The sequence below is a fragment of the Miniopterus natalensis genome, chromosome 10 (genome assembly GCF_054644295.1).
Source record: "Miniopterus natalensis isolate mMinNat1 chromosome 10, mMinNat1.hap1, whole genome shotgun sequence".
In the NCBI taxonomy this organism is placed as follows: Eukaryota; Metazoa; Chordata; class Mammalia; order Chiroptera; family Miniopteridae; genus Miniopterus; species Miniopterus natalensis.
The window spans coordinates 10,262,348-10,277,025 of NC_142090.1; the positions used below are offsets into that span (position 1 = coordinate 10,262,348).

Sequence of the window (14,678 nt, forward strand, 5' to 3'; positions counted from 1 at the left end):
CCTTGAAGACGGGTTCAGGGGGTAAGCCCGGGACTAGCTGCCTCTGCCCATTGCTCCCCTGGTTGCAAGTCTTGTGGGATCCCCGCAGAGGGATGAAGGGGGATGGAGATGGCACTGGCATGTTCCCCTGGTGGGGAGTGTGCACTAGGTCCTTTGCCTTGAGCATATTTCTCTCTCTCTTGCAGGTGGAAATCTTAGGGGGGCCTCGGGAGTGTCTCAATAGAATATTCATCAGCTTTCCAGGGGTGCTTTTTCAGGATCCTGGCCTCTACTGATTGGTCGGTGCCAGGACAGGGGGTCATTAGCCAATGTAGCTGGTCCTGAGGCAGCCACAGCACCACTTGTTTGGTTTCGATGCTTTTCTGGGCCTGGAGCAGAAATACAACTGAGGCCTGGATGTTATCTTTAGGGAGTAACTCTCAGGGTGTCTAAACCTCATGACCAGTGATATGCTGGGGAAGGACAGGTTACCCTGGGGACAAGGTTCTTGTTTTCCCAGTTTTGCCCCTTGCTAGGTATCTGGGGCTTCCTGCCCTGGTGGGTTTCTGTACCTGGGTTTCTGTACCTGGCCCATCTAATAGATTGGAAGTACCAGATTCTGGAGTTAAGTTCTGTCCAGTTTCAGAACTTGGACAATGTCACCTCTACCACATTCTTGGTGAAAACAACTCAAAAGGCCAGCCTGGAATCTGTGAGCAGAGAAATGGAGACCACCTCTTCATGGGAGGAGCTGCATAGTACTGAGGACATTTTTGCAGTCCCCCCAATTGAGGGCTGTACAATCCTCATTGATAAGTCAGTTCTAGTTCCTTGGAGTCAATAGATTCTCAAGTCTACCATAGTGTCTTCTGCTTTAATTTTGTTTCTAACCCCCCCACCCCCCACCCATGAATCGATGTTCAGAAGACTGAAAAGAAATGCTTAAGTTATTACTTCCCTTTTATTGCAGCCAGAGCTCAAGTTTGTAAAATGCAGGCACTAAACGTTGACCCTGAACCTGCCAGACCTTCCTTGGATTTCACCCCTGACCAGATCCATCCAACTGTATCTAAGCAGTGGCCAGGCAGAGTGGGGAAGCCTCAGCTGGATGACCTCACTGGAGGCTGCTCAGGCGGCCCTGGCTCAGGAACAGCTTTTTAGTTGTCCTCTGACGCAAAAGGTGTGTGGGGAAAAGAGCCTTATCCCCGTCATTAACTGGATCACTTGGAACATTTAGACATTGCACTGTAGCACATGCTAAGCAGAAAGGTTAGTTCCTTAAATAAAATGATGTTGAAACTCTTTAGTCCATCAGATAATCTCAAGCTGCTGGGTTTGTTTAAGTAGTTAAGGATATTTTTCCTGGTCATTTCGAGGGAGGGGACATGCCAATCATTTTTCCCCAGGTACCAGATTTGAGAGCTCAGTGGTTTGTCCCAAAGTCCCAAACTCCATGGGATTCTTTTTAATATGAATGCTCTTCTAACTCTGTTAGTCTGTTAGCCATACATTTGGCCTTGTGTGCCTGGGTGACACGAACTCCCTGAATTGTCTTTTGGCCTATAAATTCTAAACTCAACTATACTCCCACCGACCCCAGGGAACTGCATGAGCAGGGAGGGAAGAGAAGGGCTCAGGGAGCTGCCTGCCTCCCTCAGGGACCATGGAGAGTAGTAGGTACAGTGATCGCCTGGATTTAGGAGAAAACTAGAAAGTAATTGACTCAGTTTAACAGGACTTCAAGCTCCTTGAGACTTCAGTGGGTCAGGCCTAGTATACAAGATGCTAGACAGGATGCCTCCACCTTCCTGAGGGGAAGCTCTTTTATGATTATTATTTCACCCCGTGGGACAGCAAATGTTAGGAAGAGCTTATCTGAAGTATTTTTGCTTATTGATCAATTAAGACCTTGGCAGAGTCAAGAGATAAAGTCCCTGCATTTACCACTCTTCTTTTACCCCTGATATCTTTCTACAGGCGTGTTCTTTGGAGAAAACTTTCAAAACAGGTAAATTGAATGGAGGGAGTAGGAATTATTTGGATTAGCAAAATATCCTTCACTTTATAAAATGAAGAAAAATGACCCATCTTCTCTTGAGTTGAAGGGTTCTTTGTTAGTTGAGGGAGTGGCCTCGCTGTTTAGGTTGCAGGTGCTGCATTTTTTTTCCTGGTGGGAGGTAGTCAGGGCTGAATTGAGATTTCAGTGTGAAGGGTCACCGGGAGTCCTGTACCTGGGCAGCCCTGTGGATGGACAGGATGCGGTGCAGAGGGCGGAGGAGTGAGAGGGAATGCCTGTCACAGATCTGTCCAGCATTTATTTGGCTTCTGCTGTTTCTAGGCACTGTGTTAAATCCTGTGGCCACAGCCCTGAAGAGCAAGAAATAGATAAAAATGCACAAAATAAGCGATAACGGCAGTAATAGGAGTAATGTCAGGGGCTCTGGGCGCACTTTGGGCACATAGTGAGATGACTTACTAGGTGAGTGGGAAGAGGCTGTGTATGAAGTTTTCCAGGTGGCGATGGGAGAAATGGAATTCTGGGCTGCAAGCCTCTTGTGTCCAAAGGTAGGGAGGTGTGATGAGCACTGTCCCTTTGGGAAACCCATGTCAGTGTGTCTGGCTAGAGGAAGGAAGAGAGGGAGACAGAACATTTTGAGAATTTTAATGTTACATCAGTAGGGATATTGGATTAAATCCATATACACTGTTTTGAGAAAAGCCTCTGTTTTATAAAATGGAACACTGTTCCTCTCTAAAGGCAGCTCTTCTACAGCTGGGTTAATTGAATTTTTGCCACTTTCCTGCAAACGGCGGATTCCTTTTCCTAGAAAAAGGTGAGCAGATCCACCGAACCCTGGGGAATGTTGTTTCACCTGTTTGAATGGTCTCACTTTTCAGGTGAAACACTGTGCTGTGTGTCTGGATCACAGCATTCAGAACCTGGACTGTGACAAGCAAATTAAAATGAAATAACTGTCGACATTATTTGGGCCTGTTTCAGTATGGTGTTTCTGGGTTTTGGCTTCTCAAAAAACATCTGGCCCGACCCTGATGGATTCTCAGGACCCCAAAGATGGAATAGGCAGAGTGAAAGGGGCTGAGGTGGGCTTGCGAGAGCTCAGTTTTGGTTTGCAGGGAATTTTGAGGGAGTTCTAGACTGAAAAATGTCAATTATATGGAAATTATGCTCCACTAGTTATATATTACATCTTTTACACAATGGCTGCTTTTTAATTTCATTTTCACTTACTTGGAAGCAGGAAACAACTGTTTATAAAATAATTATAAGGCCTTTTTGGTCTTTTCTGATTTGAAGTTTCACGTTCCCACTGTGAATTGACGGTTCGGTCTTGTCACCAAATATGTGGCATCTGTTAGCACTTGGTGGCAGCGGAATCTGAGTCCTGGAATCACGTGCTTTGATTAGTGTTTTAAGCATCAAATTAGGAATGATTTTAAGTGGATCCTGAGGGGCCCAGAGAGAGAAGAGAAATTTTACTTACAGCGAGGAAGAATGAGATTTGAATTCCCGAAGACACTCCCTGTGTAGCCTTGGGGATGCTAGTTAATCTTTCGGAGACTCAGCTTCTACCTTCCTGTGGTCCCTGCTGCTTTGAGTGGGGTTCTAGTTTTATCTGTCACATTTCTGTTCTCTTTTTGAAAACCCGAGGCCCACATCACAGATGTACGTTGTAAGAGTCTGGGCGGTGGGCTTCAGGGCTACCTGCTAAATTATTTTCTGAATTGCTCTTTATTTCAGAATTTTTTCCAATTAGAACAACATTTTAATCCCAAATTATAACCAACTGCCAGGTTTCCTTGCACAGATTTCTAGGCGTGGTGAGTATCTTTGAACCTGATGTTGATGTTGGCTTGAGGGCCCAAGGCGAGATGAGTGAGGCTGTCCAGAAGAATGGGTCATAGGATTTCCATTGTCACACTTGCCCTGTGGCACTTAGCAGGTGAGGATTCAACTCGCTGCTATCCATCAGGCCTCTGCTGTTTGCTTCTGAAAGGAAATGTCTGTGAACAGGCGCCTTTTCCATGCCTGTCTGATGGTTCTCGCTCCTGCAGGTTAAAATGGGCAAGGCTTTCCGGGGGCTTTCTGATGATGGAGGGTAGTGTGGGTGCTAACCGCTCGCACAAGGCTCTCCTGGCGACCACTGGAGGTCAGGAAAGTGATTTATTGTGGCCATCGATTAGGTACCTCTAAGTGCAGGTGAAAACGCTGGAGGAATGATGTTTCTACCGGTGGCTAAGTCTAAGGAATGCTGCGTTTTAGAGGTTTTTTTGATGTTAAACTAGAGCCCGGATCCCGTGGAGAGAGCAGGGCGGAGGCTCCAGGATGCTGGCTCCCTGCAGTTTCAGAGCAGGCCGCCTCTGCGCAGGGCTTCCAGTCCCGGCTCTCCGTGGCTGCGTGTTGAATGACTAAGTTCGCCTGTGCTTAGGCGGCGTCTGCAGTTTTCTCCCTCCTCTTTTGTTGGTTGAGCAATTGTCCTGCTTTGCTTGGGACTGAGGAGTTTTTCTAGCCGCAAGGCTTTCAATGCTAAAACATCTGAGCAAACTGGCGCAGGTGGTCACCATCCCTCCAGGCCCCCTGCCTGTCTTCTCTCTTTCGTTACACAACACTGTGCGAATCCCAAACTCCTTTATTCGCGGTTCCAGGGAAACCCTACACATGGAGGATCTGGGAGCTTGGCAAAAATCGACTGGGTTTTAAAAATAGGGGTGCTGCCCGGCCGGGCGTGGCTCAGTGGCTGAGCATCGCCCTAGGATCCAGGAGATTGCGGTTCGATTCTTGGTCAGAGCACATGCCCGGGTTGCGGGCTCGATCCCCAGTTGGGGGGCGTGCAGGAGGCATCTAATCAGTGACTCTCTCATTGATGTTTCTATCTCTCTCTCCCTCTCCCTTCCTCTCTCTGAAATCAATAGATATATTAAAACAATAAAATAAAAAATAAATAAAAATAGGGGTGTTCCTTAAGTAGCTCAGACCTAAAGCATGACTGTCCTTGAAAGGGTGATGCCACCCTGCAAGGCCCTTGATTGTTTCTTCTGCTGAACGTTTATGAAAACAGAAAGCAGGAGCGATTGCAGTTAGAGCAGGGAGCAAAGAGACACCTACCTATAAGTGACAGAAGCCACAGCCCTCCTGGCCTCATTCCTACTTTCCCAGGAGGAGCAGGCATCTTGTAAATTGTGAGTTGTGCTCCTCAATTGATTACTAGCCTTTCCTTTTCAGGAAAAATGATATACAATTGGAGTGAAATGTAGTAAACACTAAAATCCTACACTTTTGTCCCCAGTGATCATTAAATGCTACAGGGTCAATTCACAATTTTAATTATCATTGTCAACATAAGAAAGATCCAGACCTGCAGAGAACTGTTAATAAGAGCTTATTTCAGCCAAACCCATGACACTGCCGGAAGCAAGATCTCAGTTGCTCCCAAGAAGGATGGTTGTGCAGTTTCTTTGATGCATTTGGAATTAAGGAGGGAATTAGGGAAGATTACATGAAAGTAGGAGAAAGCAAGGCGGGATTGGAACTCGGGAGAGTTAACGAGATTATGTGCTTTTCCTAGGGTGGTTACACCTTTGAGGGGTATTACTTCTGGCGTCTCCAAGGCGTGTTAACCTAGATGCACAGTAACAATGGGCAGGGCTGGCTTCAAACCTTTCGCTAAAGAAGTTACAGGCCTGGGGGCGGGACTGCCCACCTGGATCTGCCCAGTGAGGAATTCGTGCTCAGATCCCCCTGTGAGGTGACTGTCCCTAGAATCCCTTTTCCGTCCATGCCCTTTTCTTATTCCTCGTGCGCAGGTAGGACAAATCCAACTTGTATCTCAAGATGCAAGGGCAGAATCCTAGCTGTGCTGTGAAGTTTCAGAGTCCCAGACAGAAGCCTGTGCCCGGGCCTCTCAGGGTTCTGATCGTCTGTCCATTAAGAGCGACTGGATTTTTTTCTTCTTATGATTCATCAGGAAAGTTCCGCTTAGCCTTCCATGTTTGCTGCTCACAAGCCCCTGCTTCTTTTTTCTCCTGACTGTGTCATATCACTGGCCATTGCGAAAACCCATGATCGTATCAAGCATCAAGCAGTTGCCTGGAAACCATCATGGAAACAGGATTAGGTAAAGCATTTTTTCTCTATTACAGCTGCTTTCTGATGAAGACGTGATCTTAGAAATAGCTCAGGGTCCTTCACAGCCAGAAAACACACACGTGTAAAAAAGCATTTTACAGTAGAGATAAAATCATTTCTCCATAGTCGCTTCTCCAGACGGTCATCGCCAACCCAAAAGTCTCCTCCTGCACAGCCGCCCGCATGCCTCCCTTCAGGAGGGCTGTGTGTTGGGGATTGCTGGCCTTTCTTGAAAAACGTTAACATAAACCAACAGCAGATCTCAGACGCTGTTGTTCATCCATCCACCCGTAGGACTTCAGCCGAACTGGAATGTGTGTGGGGAAGTTAGAAGGCGATCGCAGTCATTTGGTCATGGAGAAGGCATGTGGAGTTAGCTAAGCGATAAGGTTTTCAACAAAACACCACCAGGGCCAATCTCACTGTAAATCAACCGCAGTGACTTCCAGAGACCCAGATCTCTAATTCAGAACCCTGTTGTTTCCCCGAAATAAGTGGGAACAGAGTCATCGAGACATATAAATCGAGAGGACTTACCCATGATTGATGTACTCCTCAACTCCTGGAATAAGACAGATAGGTAAAGGGTTGTGCATATATGCATACAAATTCTTTGGTTAATCTCGTCCTACCCCCTTCCTCTTCCCTCTGAGACACCTGTAATATTTTCAACAATAATGATAAAGAAATAAATAAAAAAAGACAGGTAAATTAATGACTATGGCTGGTTTGGGGCCAAAAGAGAAAAAGGAATCAGGAAGACCTAAGAGTCGATAAGTCAGCAACTATTTATTGACTATTTCGGCCTTCTGGGTGTGGTGGTGGGTGGAGTGGGTGAGGTGGCTGTGCGACAGTGAGCAAGGGGACGGTCCCTGTATAGTGCAATGAGGGGGGCAGAGGTCAGGCAATAACAGGTGGAACAGATAAATAATTTCAGATAATGGTAAATGCCATGAAGATTATAAAACAGGGTCCACGACTACAGTTGGAGGCATAGGCACTGCCTTTCTGGGGTGACATTTGAGGTGAGGGTCTGAGACTCAGAGGGCCTGGGAGTGACGTCATATCGGCAGTGGGGAAGGACACTGAGTACATGGTAGGGACAGTGCAAATCAAAACAGGAAGAGGACCTTCTGGGTTGTTGATGATAAATCAGATCCATATTAGGAAGTTCACTTTCAAGATTCTCAGTGAAGTGAATTAAACCTCATTAGACCTCCTGATGGTTCTAATTACCTTTGGGCTGGTTGCCTAACATAGCATTAGTCATAAAGTTGACCATAAGGACTCATGTATTTTTCTCATTCATGGTAGCAGTTATTCTGCACTTAAAATTTTATTTTTAAACCATGAAAATACATTACCTAAGTTGGAGAAATATGAAAAATCTGTATTTCCACTAACCTAGAGACACGATTCTCTGTTTTATATATTCCTTCCCAGTCTTTTTCAGGTATATGGTTTTAGATAGTTACCAGGTAATCCTTTAAATAAATGCCTAACAGGTATTTTCCCACACTTCCTCAAGTTTCCATTTTGTACTTACAAATTTTAATGCCTAAATAGAATCCGTGTGTTTCTGTTTAAAGACACCGTATTTAATATATTTTGCTGATTCATTAACATTGAACTCATGCCCATGCCCCTATAGCTCATGCCTGAACCAAGCTTACCGAACACATGGATTTTCCCCATAGAGCATATCACGGCTTGCTTCTCTTAGAAACACTAGCCAGCCTTTCAGCCCTATGCTTGGGGGTCATTTTAAACAGCAAAATCACCAACACAAAAGTGCAAAAATGTGAAAAATGTGGCAGTAAATGGACCATGAAAAGGACACTTGTTTACAATATGAGATCTGGAACAAGAAGGCAGAGGGTTGCTTGGTTCAAGCTCAGCTGAGAGCCTGCACTTCAGGAAACTCAAGTTTCTGTTGCTCTGTGCAGATTTGTGAACGACAGAAAGCACCTCAAGTATTGATACTGAGGTTACAAACGTAGCAGGTAGGCAGATTTGCACATAGGGACTCCACATACAATGAGGATTGGCCATTCTGTTGCTATTCTACTGACTGGCTGTGCCGTGATTCACTGAGCCGTAAGTGGCTCACTTTGGAAGGCTACACAGACACACTTCTACTCTGGTATCTGTGGAGGCCCCACAATTCATCTTAACACCCCTCCCCAAGCAAACCAAATCCTGAAAAAAGCACTCCCGGGAAATAGCTCAGATGCACGGAGAGGAGGAGGTGAGAAACCGCCCTCTGCATCTGGCCGGGGACAGTGGTAATGAACCTTACCTGTAGGAGGGCTTTCGCATTTGCAAAGTTCTTTGACGTGGTCTGTGCCATTTGATCTCTACAATGACCCAGTGAGGGGGATGGATTGAGGGTAAGCTTACCTGCCCTTACCTGTCTTTCTGAAATGACTATCAGGCATTTTGCCCCTAGCAGAGGCCCATCGAGTGAGTCTTGGTTTTTCCTTTGATGAGTGAGAACAGACGTTCACTGGAAAACGCAATGCCTCTCCTATGCCCACGCACATCACAACAGTCGCCCACATTTTGACCACGAAGGTCCAAGAGGCCTATGGTGTAGTGGAAAGAGGGACTTCCACAGTGAGAAGAACTCATTTTGATTTCCTGGCTCTGTCCCTTCCTCAGCTGTGCAACTTTCGCCAAGTCTTAGAACTTCTCTGAGCTGGCATTTTTTTCATTGATAAAGCGGAGATAATAATATGACTTAATTCACGTATTTGTTGTGAAGAGTTCATGAAATAATATCCTTAGTCATTTTCCTCAGCACACCTCTGATGATAAGAACTGTGTTGATATGAAGCTTATCAGTAGATTCTGAGAGAAAAATCTACACGTAATCTTGTCAGTGACCTTTGTTTCCTAGCTACTCTGCCTGGAGATGACCGCCCCCGGATAGCACCATTGTCCAGTAAACGGTGGCATCGGCTCCATCGATGAGCGTCTAAGCTGATGTCACTGCTTAGTTCCACTCTCCCATAACACATTCTTTTTTCCTAGTGGAAGAAACATAAATGTTTCAGAATAAACATTAATGAAGTCTCCTTTAGGTTTCTATTTTCCTAATCTTGATCAGGATGTTGACAAGCTTTATGTACACATTAGCTGATGAATAAAGTGATGGAAGAGACTTGCTAAACAGACCCAGGTCAAATAAGTGGTGTGGAAGAGGCTAGTGTAACACTGGTGCCCGTTTTACTGATGGGAAAAGTGAAATATAAGGAAGTGACTTGTACAATAAGACCCCCAACTCTTGGACCTTCGTGGATAAAGCCTTCCCACGCAGCCAACCTTTGAATTACTAGGGCTGGAGGGAGCATAAGAAGATTCTTTTTCTACTGATAATTCTGCAATTAAATGAGAATGTGTGGATCCTTTATAAAATGTTTTGAGATTCAGTTGACACCTACACAACACAGTTTCCAGCATGTTCTTTTTTTAACATCTGTGTGGCATTAGCAGATGAAGCCCGATTGCTAGAGTGCTCTCACAGTGGCACAGATGATGGGGTCAGTAATCCGAATGCTAAACTTCAGGTCCAACTGTTTCTTTCTGAACTTTTCTTTCTGTTTCCTTCTGAACTTTGATAGCTGGTATCTGCTTGAGAGAAAACAACATCTGTTTTTGCTGGCTTGGCCTTTGAGATTACTCTGAGACTAGTGACCTCTGGACCCTGAAGCGAGCTATAGACTCAGTTCTCAACTAGAAAAAGGGATGCCTTCATGTGTAACTTGTTTAGGAACTTTCCCATTCTTGTGTGAATGTCTCATTATATTCCCAATGACTCCTGCACAGCCATCCTTAACAAAATGGACATGGGTGATTCCCAGGGACCCTCGCTGGTTTTCATTGCCATCATTAGAACTCATTTGAGTGGCCACTCATGTTGTGCAGGTCACAGAACAAAGGCAACCAAAGGCATCTGAAGAGTCTTCTAGGAGCTTGTGGTCTAAGACAGATGATGGATGGGGACAGTCAACTTATTTTCATGAGGCTAGTTTTCAGTAAAACACTAATACCCATACTTGTGGATTTGATAGGAAAAGTCAAACTAGGGAATTCTTGTGTTGAGCCCAGCATACATTTGAATAGCCAAGAGGACCCCCTTAGAGGTTAATATTTACTTCTACTGATTCATGTTGGCCAAGGCAAATCAATATTCTGTTTCCTTCTGTTACTTGCAGTGGTATCTGATAGTGAGGAGTCAATAGGGAGATGGCCTTTAGACCCTGAAACTCCAATGCATTTGTTTTTCCCCCCAACTTTATAGAGTATACCTGTAGGAAATAGAAAAGGTGCATGTCAGCTTTGGACCCCACCATGGTGCTACTTCGGCTTAGGTACTAGCCAAGAAAAATAGGTTGACCATGAACTGAATTTTGGAATAATATACCAATAATATGTAACATTAATATTATATCATATTAATAAAATATTAACAATAAATAGCATACTTATATAGTATAATACTAATATTATTAAGATTATTTAGTACCAGCGTCAGTAATGGACTAATAGGCATGTGTTAGGCAGTCCCAGTAGGCCTGAGCTTTGTGACAGCCTCTCCGTATCCCTGGAATTCAGCATCGTTGGCTGACACATAGTGAATTCCTCATCTTAAGTGAGTCAAAGCCCAGGAGATCAGAGAACACTAATAAGACACAGGAGCACAGAGGCCTAAAGGCAGTGAGTGGAGCAGAAGTGTTGCCTGTAAGGTCCCTGGTGTGAGGCCTGGGAGAGGAGCCGAGGTCGGACGGGGGAGTACCTTGCTCAACATTCAGCTAGAAACCAGAGTGGGAGGACCTGGAAGGAGGCTGCAGAGCCAGGAAGGTGCCAACTCAAACTCAAGTCGTGCCAGAGGGGACTGGCACAGTGTGTGCCTCCTGCAAAGACAGGGCCGGGAAGGAAGCGGATGTGGCGAGCAGTGTTCCAGGAGCCGCAGCAGCCAGGCCAGGCTGTGACTGGCCCTCAGTTAAGTCAGAAATGCTTAATTTGATACATTTACACAGAAATGCCTGTGTAAATGTATCTGCCTTCGTTCCAAAAATGCTCCTCCTCCTCCCCCTTAGTTTTCTTGTAAAAATTTCTTTAAAAAAAAAATAAAAAAAATCTACTTGGTCTTGGCCAGACTGTCAGGAAAAAGGTTTCTCCAAACCTGGATCTGTGCTCCGGGAGGCCAGGTGGGAAGTCACAGCTGGCACCTTAGCTTCATGTCCCAGGAGTGAACAGAGGGAGGTGAGGCTGAGCGTCAGATTTAAGACACGGGTGGAGTGTCTCAGACATGTTGGGCATGGGGGTGGTCAGGGCCACCCTCCCTAGTTGTTTTTGTTGTTTTTTAAATATGTCTTTATTGATTTCAGAGAGAGGAAAGGAGAGGGAGAAAGAGAGATAGAAACATCAATGATGAGTCATTGATCGGCTGCCTCCGCACACCCCCGACTGGGGATCGAGCCCACAACCCGGGCATGGGCCCTGACCGGGAATCGAACCCCGATCGCCCGGATCCTAGGTCGACGCTCAACCACTGAGCCACGCCCGGCCAGGCCACGCTCCCTAGTTTGAGGCTGACTAAAAGGCTCACAGAGCCTCCAGCCCTACATCTACCCTCAGGATGAATTCTTCCTCCACATAGGCATCCTCAGAGCGTGGACAAGAAGAGTGTGGGCAGGAGAATGGACAGTTATGTGACCAGTTGGTGGGTGTATTAGTTTCCTGTTGCTGCCTAAATTACCACAGCTTAGTGGCTTCAGACAATGACATGCATTATCTCACAGTGCCCCTGAGCCAAGAGTCAGGGTCCTCTGCTCAGGGTCTCAGTCACCAACCTGCAGTCAGGTGTCAGCTTCTCCACCGAACTTGGGGTCCTCTTTCAGGCTCCCGGGCTTGTTGGCAGAATTTGGTTTCTGTAGGACTCTTGTTGGCCTGCTATTCCCAGGCCAGGAGGAGAATCTCTCTGATGCCTGGGTCTTGTTTGAAAGGGCTCGCCTGGTTAGGGCAGACGCACCCAGGATAATCTCCCTTTTGATGACCTCAGAGTCAATGGAACTGGGACCCGAATTACACCTGCAAAATAGCCTTCACCATAATGTAGCCTGGCACTCATCAGAAGGCAGCCGTCATCCGAGGTCGTACAGGTCCCACTCAAGGGGATCTTAGGGTGCGTCCACCAGGGAGCTGGGATCTTGGGGTCATCTTAGAATTCCGCCTGCTACAGTGGGTGAGAGAAAGCGAGCAACCAGTGCTTGTCTGTTCTCTCTGTTTAGCGGACTGTAATTTGGGAAGGGAACAGGGGAGTTGGAGTGCAGGATCAAAGATACTACTTTAGGTATTTGTGGCTGGTGGCCCCAAGTCATGAGAGGACAGAAACCGCCACTGAATACAATCTAAGGATAAAAGCTTAATTGTAGTGGCCAAGGGTGGAGATTCTGAGTTATAAAGAAAAGGCGTTATTGATAGAGGAGTTGCTGGGAGACTGTCAGGGCCCACCTGGAGGGGAGAGGGTGAATAAAGGGGAGCTTGTTTCCAGCATTTTCCATTCTATTACATCCCGAGTTCCTGACTGACACTGTTAGTGGAGACAAACCCTGCACGTGGCCTGGTAGGTACCTTGCTTGTTGGAGAAGGGCCCAGATGATGTGGGTCCTAATTGCTGTCGATGTGGGTGGACAGAATGAGAGAGGCGATTTCTGTCCATTTAACATTTGAAGCTTCAGGGGAAAATGAGGTGTAATTGTCCTGCGAAGTGGTCTGTCTTTTAAGCCTGCACCTGCCAATGGATTATTATTATTATTTGTTGTTTTAAATCAGGAATGAAATATAAAATATGCATCATCTGGGCAGAAAATGTCTCTATTCAGCGATCCTCACTGTTCTTTGTTCCCCGAGGACTATGTAAACCTGGTCTCACTTAATTTGATTAAATGGAGTCTGTTTTTAAAAAAAAACAAATGCTTCCCCCCCCCATTATAAACCTGTAGGTTTTCATTGTAGAAACTACAGATGGGAATGAAAAACCACATCTGTTACACTCTGCAGAGGCACTGTCAACTTTTTGTCAGATATCCGTCTATAAATTTCTGCGCGATAGCATTTGTAGACAATTATTTAGTGTATCATTGAGAATATAGGCAATTTATGTTTTCACTTTGGTATAGGATGTGAATGTTGATAAACAAATAGCTTTCTACAGTAACAGTTTAAATAGCTACTTGCTTAGGTATACGGTAACTTACTGAGACAGTCTTATGTGGGCTATTTTAAGTTTCAGATAGATGGATCGATGACAGCTCTCGAGTCAGGGTTGTCCACCTCGGATCAGCAGGCTCTCCTGATTGGCTGTGACCCTGCTTTTTCCACCCTCCGCTCATCTCGTTTCCCTTCATCCGCCCGGGGCTGCGCTGTCCTTGGTGTAGGGCCTGTTGCTTGCACAGGCAAAACTTGTGCTTTCTGTTTACTTTTCCCCTGGTCTGTTTCCAAGGCTACGTGTAGCGTTTTTAAATACTTCTTTTGTGAGCTAGAAGCCCTAACAAACAAACCACTTTGTTGAGACTGGAGTATTAGCACTGGCACAATTTACTAATTTTACGGCGCGTTGCAGACATCACGAGTCAGCGAGGTGGTCCGGCCGCCCCCGGGTTTTGCACACAGGCTCTGTGTACGGCTCTGTGAGTTGCTGTTTTTCTTTCCCTTTTCCTTCTAACTGGGCTGCTGGTGGCAAAAATCTGTTTAAACAAAGGTGAGGAAAGGATCCGTTTATTACAAGCCCCAGAACTTTAAAAGTTAGTTAGAGGTTTAACCTATTAGAAACCTGAGCTTTGCAAACGTTGAGAGTATTAGGATTCATGGGGGAAGGGACACTCAGATATTGGTGGGTCATTAGGCAGCGGAGGGGATACAATTCAATGGCCCGGATGGTGATCAGGAGAATTTTTTAACATAGCGCCACATTTCTCATGAGTAATAAAAACAGGCCCACGGAAAGAGCCTGAGCTAACATATAGCTTTCTCATGATCCAGCTGAGTCTACGTATTGACAGTTAGCTACTTTTGCTTTTAGAAACATATGGTAGCATTTTTGGTTGTCAACATGATGGTGAGGGGAAGCTATATGCATTTAGTGCACAGGACCCTGTAATCAGCAGGAGAGTCCCAATCAATGAAAAATCTTTTTACCTACAGTAATAATCTTTTTACCTCAGCCACCACGGTCTAGTGGAGACCTCTGACCGCTTTAGAACTTCTGGTTTCTTCTAAGGAATGAAGCAGAAAACATGAAACTATGGCCAGGAGTTTTCCTGGGCCTTCCTAGAATTGTCTAGTCCCTTCTCTCGCCCCCATTTCTCACCGAGGTTCTGCATAGCTCGGGCCAGAAGGATATTGGTCCATGTAAGGGGCTGCGGGCCAGGGGAAAGCAGCACAACACTTTTTAAGTCTGATATTTCCATCTATACTTGGCCTGCAAAAGTTGAGTCTTTTTTCTTTTTTTTTTCCCATAAAAGCCTGTCCGGTTGTTTGTCTCATA

At 45.6% G+C, this 14,678-nt stretch overlaps 1 protein-coding gene across 2 annotated transcripts in view; it reads left to right on the forward strand.

The window, feature by feature from the left end:
- The window catches only part of CREB3L2 (cAMP responsive element binding protein 3 like 2), a 102,311-nt gene that overhangs the window by 30,356 nt on the left and 57,277 nt on the right, over positions 1–14,678 (forward strand). Inside the window, exon 1 of one of the 2 annotated variants that reach the window (XM_016221927.2) lies at positions 5,743–6,113. The exons of the other annotated variant lie outside the window; for it this stretch is intronic. The gene's annotated coding sequence lies outside the window, so the exon portion shown is untranslated. Of the gene's footprint in view, positions 1–5,742; positions 6,114–14,678 lie in introns of those variants that run through there. 2 annotated transcript variants of the gene reach the window in all.